This window comes from Brassica rapa, chromosome A03, assembly GCF_000309985.2.
Source record: "Brassica rapa cultivar Chiifu-401-42 chromosome A03, CAAS_Brap_v3.01, whole genome shotgun sequence".
In the NCBI taxonomy this organism is placed as follows: Eukaryota; Viridiplantae; Streptophyta; class Magnoliopsida; order Brassicales; family Brassicaceae; genus Brassica; species Brassica rapa.
Window position 1 is genome coordinate 27,400,145 of NC_024797.2, and position 13,553 is coordinate 27,413,697.

A 13,553-nucleotide genomic window follows, 5' to 3' on the forward strand; every position below is an offset into this window, starting at 1 on the left:
ATTTTCAATATATCACAAGTCGGGATGTTACGATTCACTTCTTCTCAAAGAACGCAACACCCTCGTTGCGTCCCACAAAAGGTCTCATGGCACCTCTTAGGTCAAAACTGAGATGGCTAACCACTTCTGATACCACTTATAACGCCCCGCTGCTCACGGCTAATGGACCATCCACGTCGTCTCTCTTGGCTCGTGGCCCCATCCCGTCTGACGGGTGGTTCGTTAATTTTTCTAAGGCCCGAAAGTCCTGTTTACAGACCTTGCAATCACCACATGATCTTTCCCCGTACTTTGACAAAAGATTTGAAATAATGTTATTAAATATTAATGGTCTATACTTATAAACACAATAGAAATAAAAAGAAATGAAAAGAAATTTTCTTACCATGGTGATTGTCACTAAGATTAATAATTTTTAACAGTCAAAAACTCAAAATATAACTTGAATAAGAGTGTACTAATACATGGAAGCGCAGTAAAATTTAGAAACGGTCCCAACTATGTAATATACACAAGTACCACCAACAAAAGAAAAGCGAATAACCTACAAACAAAAAAGTACTAGATGATAACCTGCGCGCATGCGCGGAGTGAGTTTTTATAATAATGTTTTTTTCTTAAATACTTTTAATATTTTGCAACACTACAATCTTATCGATTATAAAATGACGAATACAAATGTTGGTTTCTTAAATGTATCATCGTTGTTAAAGAGTTAACGTATTACATCTCATTTTAATTAATTTTAATATTTCATATGCACAAAAGGAAATTAATTTTTGCGGGTGACACAAATCACCAAAACCAAATAGGCAACATCGATTGAATAATGACGAAAGAAGATTATGTTTTCTGCTCTCGATTTTTTTACTATTAACTTTCTATAAGTGATTCATTTTCTATATTTATAAAATTGTGTTTTCGTTCTCTTCTTTATGCATTGATATGAGTTAAATTTTTTTTGTAACTTCTTCTATGAATTAAGTGAATTACATAAGTGTTAATTTAAAAAACTTGGACATCTGTAAAAACTAGTTCTACTCCAGATACATATCTTAGAATCAAATTTTGAAGAAAATCACTCGAAAACTATATTAACAAGTTAGTGTTCACATCTAATATATCAAGCTATTATAGAATATAAGTGCAGACTCGAAATATATTGATATTGACATAGATATATAGTATATTTTAATATAAATATTTATGATTGACACTTCCTACTCATATTATTTTTTTAACATTTGTATATTTGCTGTAACAAAAATTTAAACCGTTAATCACAAAACTTTTAATGGGAGATTTTTCAATACAAATTTCAAAATTAAAATATTAAGATTTCCATAATTTTTCACTGGAAATTTTGAAATTAACATATTTTTATATAGTATATAATTTATTTCAAATGTTATTAATATACATATTACATATATATATATATAATATAAATCTATACTATTAATTGCGAAATAAATTTTCGTAATCGAGCTCTCACGTTAAAAGTTAGAGTGGTTAATATCGTTTATACCCTTAATGAATAAAATATATAAACAAATTAAAAAATAAAAACGAAAATTTAATTTATTTGATCAGATAATTGATTAAAATTAATAATAGTAAGAATTACCTAAAATCTGAAAATATAATTTAAAAAAGAGATAATTTCTATGTATATTGTATTGTTATCTGAAAAAGTCTTTTAGTGAAAAGTTAAAAACATAATTATATAACTAAATATTAATCTAAAAATATAATTAAAAAAAGATAATTTCTATATATATATATATATTGTATTGTTATCTGACGGGCGGTGCGTTAATTTTTCTAAGGCCCGAAACTCATGTTTACAAACCCTGCAATTACCACATGACCTTTCCCCGTACTTTGACCTCGCTCGCATGGTATCACAAATCACTTTCCGATAGGCCACCTATCTTTTCACTATTCCAGGCTAAAAACGCTTAATTCTGGAATTCTAAATGGATGCGTGGCGGAAAAAGTAAATCAACTTTAGTGATATAGATAACCAAATCAATTCTCTTAAGTCTTTTCCATATATCACAACTCGGGATTTTACACTATAGTTCTAGGAAAACCGTCAAACTATACATATACCAAAAATTTAATCTAAATGATGATTTTATTAAAATTAGAATTTTACACTTAGTGTTGAAAAACCGAGCGGCTGCGGTCCGGTGGCTGGGGGCACAAAAGCCTAAGCTCTGTAATTGGTCCGTTGTAATTGGTCCGTTGGTCGCCTTGAATTCACCCCTAGAAAGTACATACATGATCTACTGGGTGAGTTACTGAGTTGGTTTTTGAATACCCAATGAGTCACTTCAGTGGTTCCGGGCCTGGAATATTTATTACCAAAAAAAAACATGAGTTGATGAGCTAATAAAATTGTCTCCAGACTCAAAAACCGTCCGCACTAATCACAAGTAAATCACCCATATCACACTATAATGAGGCAGTTTCAAAACTCTTCAGCGCGCCACATCAGCAGGTTTGTAGGCCCCGCGTTTATTTTTTAAAAGCCCATAATCTTTGTAAGATAGCTATGAACAACAAAATACACTTTAAACAAGTGGTCTAAGGCTTCTAATTAGGAACACAAGTTTATGGGTTCAAACCACACAGCTGCCATATTATATGGGTCTCACTCAAAGTAATTTTTTTTTTATTTTTTTGATATTATGTAATATGATAATGATAAATGGGCTTCTTCAAAAAATAAAAAAGTTTGATATTATGTTATGATAAATGGGTTTTGACTCTTGAGTTTCCAGGAAAGTAAGAAACAGCTTCTCTTCGTAAATTTCTCCATTTCCCCATCTTAAATCAATTCATTATTAATGGTCTCGATTCGTAACACCTCCTTAAATCCTCCTTATATATACTTCATCTTAAACAAAGCAACCCTTCATCTCTAAACCTCTCAACGATTCTTCTACTGGTTGCAGCTTCAGGGAGAATACAGAGCAACGAAAGTCGGTAACATCAGCAGACTGTTCAATTTTGAGTTATCGTGCATTTCAGCGTGAGTGAGTTGAACTAAAAAAACGGAGATCCGATGTCGTTCGAATCACAAAAACAGTTGCTTCATTATGCCCCTGAGAATAAAATGATGAAAATATATAAGAAGAAATGGTAAGATATTTTTAAAACTTGAATATTTCAATTTGAAGGCATATTTAATGATATCAGCTGCGTAGTTTCTTTTTTTTGTCGTAGGCTTTTTAAACCGTTAGATTATATGTAGATCTTCGGTTCAGCTTTAAGATCTTCTAGGTATCAAACCCACAAAAGAACATTAAATCTCACCATCACAAACATATCAAATCCATGCGTCGGCAGATTAAAAGAGCAAGAAATGAAAAATAATAATGGAGATTTGGGAAGAATCTTCCTCCTCTCTGTTAGGCTAGATTGACGGCGAACTTGAGCCGATGGCGTGACGGCGAGATTGCGAAGATGGTGTGACGTTAAGCTTGAGCACATGTGAGATGATGGCGTGAAGTCGACCTTGAGCTCCGCCGTGGATTCGTCTCCAGAGAGCCTCCAGAGCTTCGTCACCAGCGAATCTTCGTATTCTTCAACTCCATTATCATTTTCTTATGTTTTATGTTGATCAAATATGAAAAGCAAATGGTAAGAAAGAAGAGGAAGAGAAGATTCATACCAAAAAGAAGAGAAGAGAATGAGAAATATGTGTCTGCAGAGAGAAAGAGAGAGAATAATAAATCTGCACCCTCAGATTTATATTTATCCAACAATTCATAAGGTTGTCTTTTTATCTGTTTTTCAATGGTCAAAAATTTTAATATTTCTTTTAATTAATTATTATATAAATTTAGTTATAATTTTAATGTAGTTTATGTGTTTAGTATATTTAATAGTTATTGTTTATTTTATGGTTTAATGGATCTATGTTAACAAGGGAAACACATCAAGCTTGATAATCAATTTATTTAAATGTCAAAATCAATTAACAAATTCAAACCTTCTTATTTTAGACTTCGAGAACAACAAAGCAACAAATGAACACTGAGCAAGAAATGCAGTAGAGACAGCCTTAGCTGAGGTGAGCAAATCTCTTTTCCATGACGCTTTAGAATAACTATAATTTTACAAACTCACACACTGAAAATGCAATCAGGCCAGGAATCGCAAGAACTTGTGAAGCTGTCGATGATGAGGAAAAAAAAGGAGATTAAAACATTTTTCCAGTTTCAGACCTAAATTGTGACTCAAGACCCACCGATTTTCAAGCCCAAGCATTTAAAAACCCAGCTATTACGTTTTCATTGTGTTCGAAAATAAACCTATACCACTTTAACCTTTTTAGTCCACCATTCCCATTTTTAAACTATCCACAATATTTTTACCAAATACTCCCTCCGTTTCATATTAAGTGTCATTTTAGAGAAATTTTTTTGTTACAAAATAAGTGCCGTTTTCGGTTTTTAATGCAAAATTTATTAATTTTATTCTGTTATTTGTTTTTCTATTGGTTGAAATATGGTTAGGTGTATAGGTAATTGTGTTTTTATATAGAAAACATGCAAAATTAATTGTTTCCTTAATCTGTGTGCACAAGTCTAAAACGACACTTAATATGAAACAGAGGAAATATAAAAAAACTACGAATGAAATAGGCATACAACTATATAATTATATGAAATTATATCATTATTAATCTATCTAAAAGAAACTATACTACAATTATATATTTTCAAAAACATGTCATGACACATTTAAAAAAAAAACTAATTAAATTTCTTTTGGAAAAAAAACTGTTTTACGTTCCAATATTAGAGTTTTATATTAACAATTACCTAAGTTTTGCTACCTACGGTCATGAAATCGCTAATAACGTAAATATCCGATTAAATCGTACAAAAATAAAATATGGAAATACAGACACAATTCAATTTGTTAAACTTTTATCTGTAAATAAAAAGTTATTCACTAATAAATATTAACCTCTAAACATTCCGCACAAGCTCTAAACAAGCATGATCCCTCTTTCTCTTTTCTATCGATTAAACTATGTTTCTTTGTATAATTTGTAAACATCTTGAAAACCATTTTATTTTTAATGTCATTCAACTATTTAACAATAATATAATAACAACCTACTAATTTGATAATAACAACACCATAAACCGCAACTCTTGAACATGAAAGCACTAATAACACAAATACTCGATAACATCATATAAAATAATATATGGAAATATTAAAAGCATATGAATTCCTAATCATTTTTATATCAACTAGAGATTTTTTCCGCGCTTTGCGCGGATTGTGTCTTATAAATTTATTTTATTTATAATATTATTTGTCGGTTTTTTTCTTTTACATTAATTTTTTATTTTTCCAATGTTAGTTTTTCTTAATTTAAATTTATATGTTTATAGTTTTTCTTTTTTCTGGTTGTAGATGGAGAATTATATTTTTTATTGATGGTTTTTGTATGTGACATAAACTTTTTGAATTTTTAAAATAATGTTATATATAGTACAATTAACACATTAAAGAAGAGAAACATATTTAAGCACATTTTATACAGGTTTTATATACATAATTTTAAACATTATATGTGTATATATTATAAGTTTGAAACATGTAAATGCTTTCTAAAGTTAAATACTTGTTCTGAGTTTACATAACTTATCGAAAGTTTTATCTTTTTTAAATTTAAATCACAGAAAAAAATCAAAAAGTCAGTATAGATGGGTTTTCTTGGGCTTTTAAATCAACACTGAAAATTTACATGAATCATATAACAACAGTTTTATAAACAACTCGATAAAATTTGACCGAGCCAAAGATTTTCACACAATATGTTCTTTCTTCTTCAAATTGCGAAGCGCCTATAGGCACAAGAAAAAAATCATAATTTTTGTTTTCACTTATATAACATTTTTTTTCCTTTACACACGGATTTTATTACACTGCTATAAGCAATTGAGAACTCTATTCATATAAGATTCACATCTATGCATTTTGACAAAGAAGAATTTTAGCCATCTTTAGTTTCGGAATGAATCAACTTCAGTCATATACACTATATTTTCTCTATGATTTAAATCTTACAATTTTAATATATGTGCAGATTTCCATGTGAAAAAACACGCACGCCATCTATCGTTCAACCTATTACGTTTTTCAAAGTAAACACTATAATCCTCGTTTGGTTAGCTCCACAAACTAATCTCTTTGGATCAGTGTAACCTTTCAGAAAATGATAATCTTAACATCTTACAAAAAAAAACAACAAATATTGACTTATTTATATGAATATATATTATTTTAAATCATTATAGTGGACGAAGAAAGCACCATAATTTGTACAACAAATTTTCTTAGATTCACTTCATCATATTCACCATTTTACCATTTTAATTACATAATTTTATATGAGCTTCTTCACCTTTCCCGGTTATTTTCTCTTTATTTATAACTACAATATAAAGTTATAAACTATATATATATATTATAAATTAATAATTTATTTACTCTTAAAGTAACGATTAAAAATAGAACATAATTCAATATAGATATATGATTCTATTAATAAATTAGCAGTTACAAATTTGAAATTTTTAGAAATATCAAAAGTTTTATATTAGTTAATTATCTTCTAAATGACATTTATTTTTAATTCTTTTTGGATGAGAATATTTTGGCTGAGATGGATAGTCTCAAAAGCCTTGAATTTAGTTCCTTTTATATAGTAGGATTCAATCATGCTGGGAGATTCAAATTTCAAACCTGACCATTTTCCGTTAAAACCCGAACAGAAAAATATTCACAAAACAAACATCAAAATCTCATCCAAGCATCATCATTGTCTCCGGCCCCGCGCTTGCGCGGAGACTACAAAACTAGTGACATCAAAACCATAGAACCCGTTAAAACCATAACAAAATTAAATAAAATTATTAAACCAACAAAAAGAGAGTTCTGGCAAATTTGGTTTGAGCGTGCACAAAAAATAACAAACCACTAAACTAGAAGTCTCATAACAAAATAACAGATTTTAAATACCAAAATTTTATCAAAATGTCTTGTAGCCCTGCTATTAAATGTATAGAAATTGCTTAAACTACATTCAATCAAAAATAATCTAGTATTTGGGTTTAAGATTTAGTGATTATTATTTAGGGGGTAATATTGGATCTATTAAATTTTATAAATATTTTATAAATTATTTTTAAACATTTATATATGAATTTAAAGATTTAAAATAATTTTTATCACAAATTTAAAATATATATCAAAATGGTTGTCCGTAAATTTTGAAAATAATACTATTTTTTGGTAAAATTGAAATTCCTCCTTAAAATATATACACAATTTTGCTTTAGTAAAACGTTTCTCTATTTCAAAAACTAAACAAATCAGTTATATATTTTCTGTAAAAGACTGACTATATTTTTTAATTGATCAAATTTATTTGATATATAAATCTTATATTGACCGAATACATTAAAGAATATTTTTGCTCAAGTGTCTCACTAATGAATGGTTTTTCTTCTGCTGGTTTAGAACTCCGGGAGTTTTGACAACTCATTGGCTTTAGTTTAAATTTTGTGTAATCTTCGTTTTAATGATAATCTAATCAACTAGCGTTAAAAAAAATAGTTATTTTTTTATCTAACCAATATATGTGAATGCGTAAACCATAATTACTCAACAAAAACCAAATTTCATAACAAAAAATACAACTTTTATAAATAGTATGTATTAATGTATATACAGTAAAATAAAATGTCTTTATGTGTAATTTATATTGTATTAAATTTGAAATAATTTATTTAAGCTAACATTGTTGTCAATTGGCTAATCATATACTTAGATGATCTACAAATAAGATATATTAGATTTTGATCCACGCGCTCACGCGGATATATTTAAAAAAAATATGATATTATTTATTTTTTATGTCACTATTTAGGGTTGGGTAAAAAACTCGAATTTGAAGAACATAACCGATCTCAATCAGAATAAGTAATACTAAATCCGAACCAAAATTGATTAATTATCTGAATTATTCAAAATTTTGGTATTTGAATAACTGAAACCTAATCCGATCCGAACTAAAGTAATTTGGGTAACCAAAATAGATTTATATACTTATATATATATCAATTATTTTTAGATTTAATATATATAAAAACATCCATAATATATATGATACTTTTAAGTTCGCTTAAATACTTGAAAATATATACAAAAAATCAAACGTAAATATCTAAAATAGTTAAAATATATTCAAAACTCCAAAAATACTTAAATAATTATTAATTCTCTATCCAAATATTTAAACCAAACCAATTTATATGTTAAGTTAGGTACTCTGATATATGTTATTCAAATTTATATGTAATATATTCTATTGTTTATAGATTTTTTTAAAATTAAAGCATATAATAAATTTTTAATTTTTAAAAATAATTTAAATTAGTTATCCAATTCTGAATCAAATCCTCAAAGATCTGAACCGAACAAGAAATCACCAATAGACCCGAAAACGAATCCGAACGCCCACCCCTAATCACTATTATAGTATATCCTATATGTGTCATCATAGGTTACAAAAATATTTGTTATCATATAATTAATCGTATTTTATATGTACCATCAAATAAATAATCTTATAATTAATAATATTTTATACGTACAATCATATAAATAATCACATATATTAAAATTTTAAATTTCAATGTGAAATATAAAAACTATAATTTAAGTTGGTGTTTGAAATTGGGCTTTGTAATGTATTTTTTATATATATTGAAAACATTTTTATAATGTATTTTTTATATATATTGAAAACATTTTTATAATGATTATTGGAAAATATGTTAGTAAAAATCAACTTTTGAATATATGTATATTTTTGAATGAATTTTTGATATAAATCAGTTTTAAATTATTATTTTGATTTGAATATGTATATCAAGTAACATAAACTCATTATTTTTTAATATAATGTAATGGACTTCTAATTTTTTTAATAGCATAAGTCTATTACTCTTTTTTTCTAAATTATTGTTATTCATGTTTCCAAATAACATTATTTTTTTTTTACTACTATCAATGTTTCCGAACAAAATTTTAAAATATTTCTACTTTAATAAGATAGATGTATTAAATTTAATTAATTGGAGGAGAAGCAATGGCTAAAAAATATCGTGAGTAGGTACGTCTTGTAAGCAAAATATTCTTGAAAAGTTGGAAGTAGCAAATAAACAACGGGTAATCAATTAATTAACTACTACTTGACTAAGATAGCAGATTAACAGCTTAGCACTAAGCCTAGAATATGCATTTTTAATATATATATAAGCTATCTCTCCTATCAAATACTAAAATCTATTTTTAAAACTTAAACCATCTCCAATGACTTACTCTATTTTTTACTCTAAAATAGAGTAACTCTATAATAGAGTTTGAGTTTACTCCAATGGTACTCTAAAATAGAGTAGAAAATAAAGTAATGAACAAAAAAAAACAAATTACTCTATATTTGGAGTAAACCTATTTTTTACTCTATTATAGAGTGAGAAATAGAATACCATTTGAGCATTTTTTACTCTAAACTCTATTTTAGAGTGAAAAATAGAGTGAGGTTGGAGATGCTCTTACGGCCACCTTCCGTAGCGGTTGAAGAAAATGTGTTTACGTATATTTAAGTTGAATCTTCTCGAGGAGGAACTCATTGCATCCAATATTTTGATCATTATATTGAATTTTAGAACAAATGGTGAACTTTATATCAAACAACAAAGCAAATAATTACAAAGATAACAAAGACTTAATATCCCTTTCACATGTGCTCATATGCCTAGTGGCAGTTCTGTGGGCGCTTGCACCTAAACCCATCTCACTGCCTTTTGTTTTCTACACAAAAACAAGTTTTAATAATACTAAGAATAAACAAACATGAGAATCGAAAGAATATTTAGTGTTATAATTATATTTTCTGTGTCTATACGTGTAATTAAGAATTCATAGTAAGTATGATATGGTTATAGCTATTGGGTTCTAGTATGTGTCATATGGATTGTTGGTATTGGATCTCACATACAATATTCATTCGAAGAAATCTATTAACAGCCACGTTAATGCCCATGATTAGGTCTAAAATTGAGGACGGTCTAAAGAAAGAGGGGTCAAATGGTCGATGAAGGATTATTTCTACCTCTTTTCTTCTCCTTAATTCTTCTTCTTCTTCTTTTTTTGGTTTTATTATTTTGGCGTCCACCATTTTCACCGTATTCATCTTCCACTAGTTTGTACATTTTAATCAAGACATTTTTAGTAAGAACAGAACACCATCTTTCATATTATTTTATGTACAGTTTTGTTCCGTTTTTTGATATCTCTATAAAAAATTTTAGCCCCAATCAATTAGTGAATTACATGTTTATCTACAACATTTTGCATCCATACTGATAATATATGATCAGATGAAAGATATCGGATTGACTAAAAAGAGTAACTTGTTAAAGGTTAGTAATTCAAAGTTCTAATATGTATACAATAAGGTTATGCAATTACCATATTTCTCTTTTGAAAATAACTATTGGTCCCAGAATATGAGGTCATACTGTGACTTTATATGATATTAACAAAGACATAAATAGAAGATAAGACATAGATAGAAGATAAGAAATGTTGTTTCTTTCCACCAAAAGATAAGAAGATTATCTTCAACTGAAAACATAAACCGCCATAGTACTTGAGCCAAAAGAAAAACCGCCATAGTACTACGTCTGTTTTCTGATAAATGATCAGATACATACATTTTGGGACAAATGCTCTATAAAAAAAAAATATAATTCCACAAACGGTCGTCATGTGACTTAGTAGTTATAAATCAAGAATTATAATCGAGTTACATGCAAGTCAATCAAATTACTGCATTTCTTTAACTAAATTTTATAAACCAGCCACTTTACTAAAATTACCAATTAAAAATCACATTATACGGTGCAAAGAAAATCATTTCATTTCCCTTCTTAATCAAAGTTTCAAAAAAAAAAAAATTCCCTTCTTCATAAAGTACACTAGCTTTTTAACAAACGAAGGTTGGGACTCGCGAGATTCGCGGGTACACAAAATTAAAAATAAAATCAAAAGTCTACCCTTTTAGAAAAGTTGACTTATTCAAATTAATGACGTGGCATCTATACTATAATAAAAGGGGATATAAGCCATGGAGAGGGTGTCCACATAGGATAGAAAAATCAACCAATCAGAGAACCCAGGTTAGTATGATATATATATAGTACAGTTACCACTAAGCCATTGAAACATTCTTGGACACATATACAAGAACCACTAAGTATATAATCACAAACTCTTATGTACATTTACAATAATATAAATTCAACTTTCAAGACTCCGATACTTTGTTTTGTAAAAAAAAAAATAAGTAAGTGACTAAGCTAATATATTCTTAGAAAGTGTGAGAACGTTGACAAATATGAAAAAGCATAGATTTTTGTTTTCGTGACAAAGTTAAGAATTTTGTAAAAGTAAGTTTAACATATAAATTTTCGTGACAAATATGAAAAAGCATAGGAAACAATTAAAATATACTTCTCTAATGTCTTAATAAAATATTATTTAAGGGTGTAATAATTAAATATATTAATTCAATAAATTTTGTAATTTATAGACAAAACAATAACACAACAAATTTTGAAACATTTGTTTAACCTATCGATTTTTTTCATGAGAATCCAACTAAACAAGATAAAAAAAATAATTAGATTTACAAATATTTAATTACCATTTTATTCAATTTTGATTAATTTCAAATTGTCATAATGTATCTTTTTGAAGTTACAAATATGAAAAATCATAGATTTTTGTACAATTTGACAAAACAACTCAAAACATATTTTTCTAATGTCTTAATAAAATATTATTTAAGGATGCAATAATTAAATATATTAATTCAATAAATTTTATAATTTATAGACAAAAAAATACCACAAATTTTTTTAAAACATTTGTTTAACCAATCGATTTTTTTTCATGAGAATCCAACTAAACAATTAGATTTACAAATATTTAATTACCATTTTATTCAATTTTGATTCATTTAAAATTATAATAATGTATCTTTTTGAAGTTACAAAAAAAAAATGTTATTTCTTTATTAAACTAACATTATATATAGATTCTATATACACAAAATAAATATAATATAACAACATAAGCTTGCTTTCCCAGATTCATATGAAAACTTTTTAAGTTATCCACCAAAGCAAATTAATTAAATCAATGAAATTGTTAAAATACAGCAAATTAATATATAATTTTATTTTAAATTAAATTATTTAAAAAGTGTATTTTCATTCAAACAAAATAATAAATAAGTAAAACTGATTTGATGGTAATTTTTATGATATATATATATCAATTCTGTGAAAGAAATAGAAGTTTAATATGAAAAAAATCTTAAATACAAAAACCTCTAAAAAGTAACAAAAAAAACTAATAAATTAAACTATGATATCACTTAAAAGCTTCTTAAACCATATTAATAAAATATTTAAGTGATAATAAGACAAATTTGATTTTTTTTTCCAGCAAAAGTTTATTATTAATTAGCATCAGTTATTTCAAGATGTTTAAGAAATGGTGGACAAAAAAATAGGATGGACATTAATGATATATGAACTATGAATAGTACTTTGTGAAGCAGACTTAGATAACATATCTGCATATCCATTTCCAGTCCTTTTTGATGCCTAAATTCAATTTCTTCAGAGTAGTTATTCCACAAGTAGATCATATGAGATATTGTTTTGATATGTAGATTTGTTTTTTCAATGTTAAGAAGATTGATAACTGTAAAAATATCTCCTTCGAATATGATATGTATATAACCGAGTCCCCAACATGAAACAAGTTTGTTTAAAAAGTAAATAATTTTATTTTTCTTATATTATATAATCAATATATATTATTTACTGATAATAAAAATATAGTTATTCTTCTATCACAAATATCTATGCAAATATGTGAATCAAGTACAACAATCAAACAACATAATGATTTTCATAAAGAAAATTTAAAAAGTATATTTATGTTATGTAGTCATATATATTTTATATTCTTTAAATAATGTAATACAATATTATACATTATTTTTTTAGAATTGAGAAATACATATATCAGTTAGACAAATTAAGCGATAATTAAACAAATTTGATTTTTATTTTGTGAGCAAAAAGTTTATTATTAATTAGCATTACTTATTTCAAGATGTTTAAGAAATGATGGACAAAAAAATAGGATGGACATAAATGATATATGAACTATAAATAGTTTTTTTTAAAGCTGACTTAGATAACACATATGCACATCCATTTCTAGTCTTTTTTGATGCATAAATTTAATTTCTTCAGAGCAGTTATTCCACAAAGAGATCGTATGAGATATTGTTTTGATATTCAGATTTGTTTCTTAATTGTTAAGAAGATTGATAAGTGTAAAAATGTTTCATTCGAATATGATATGTC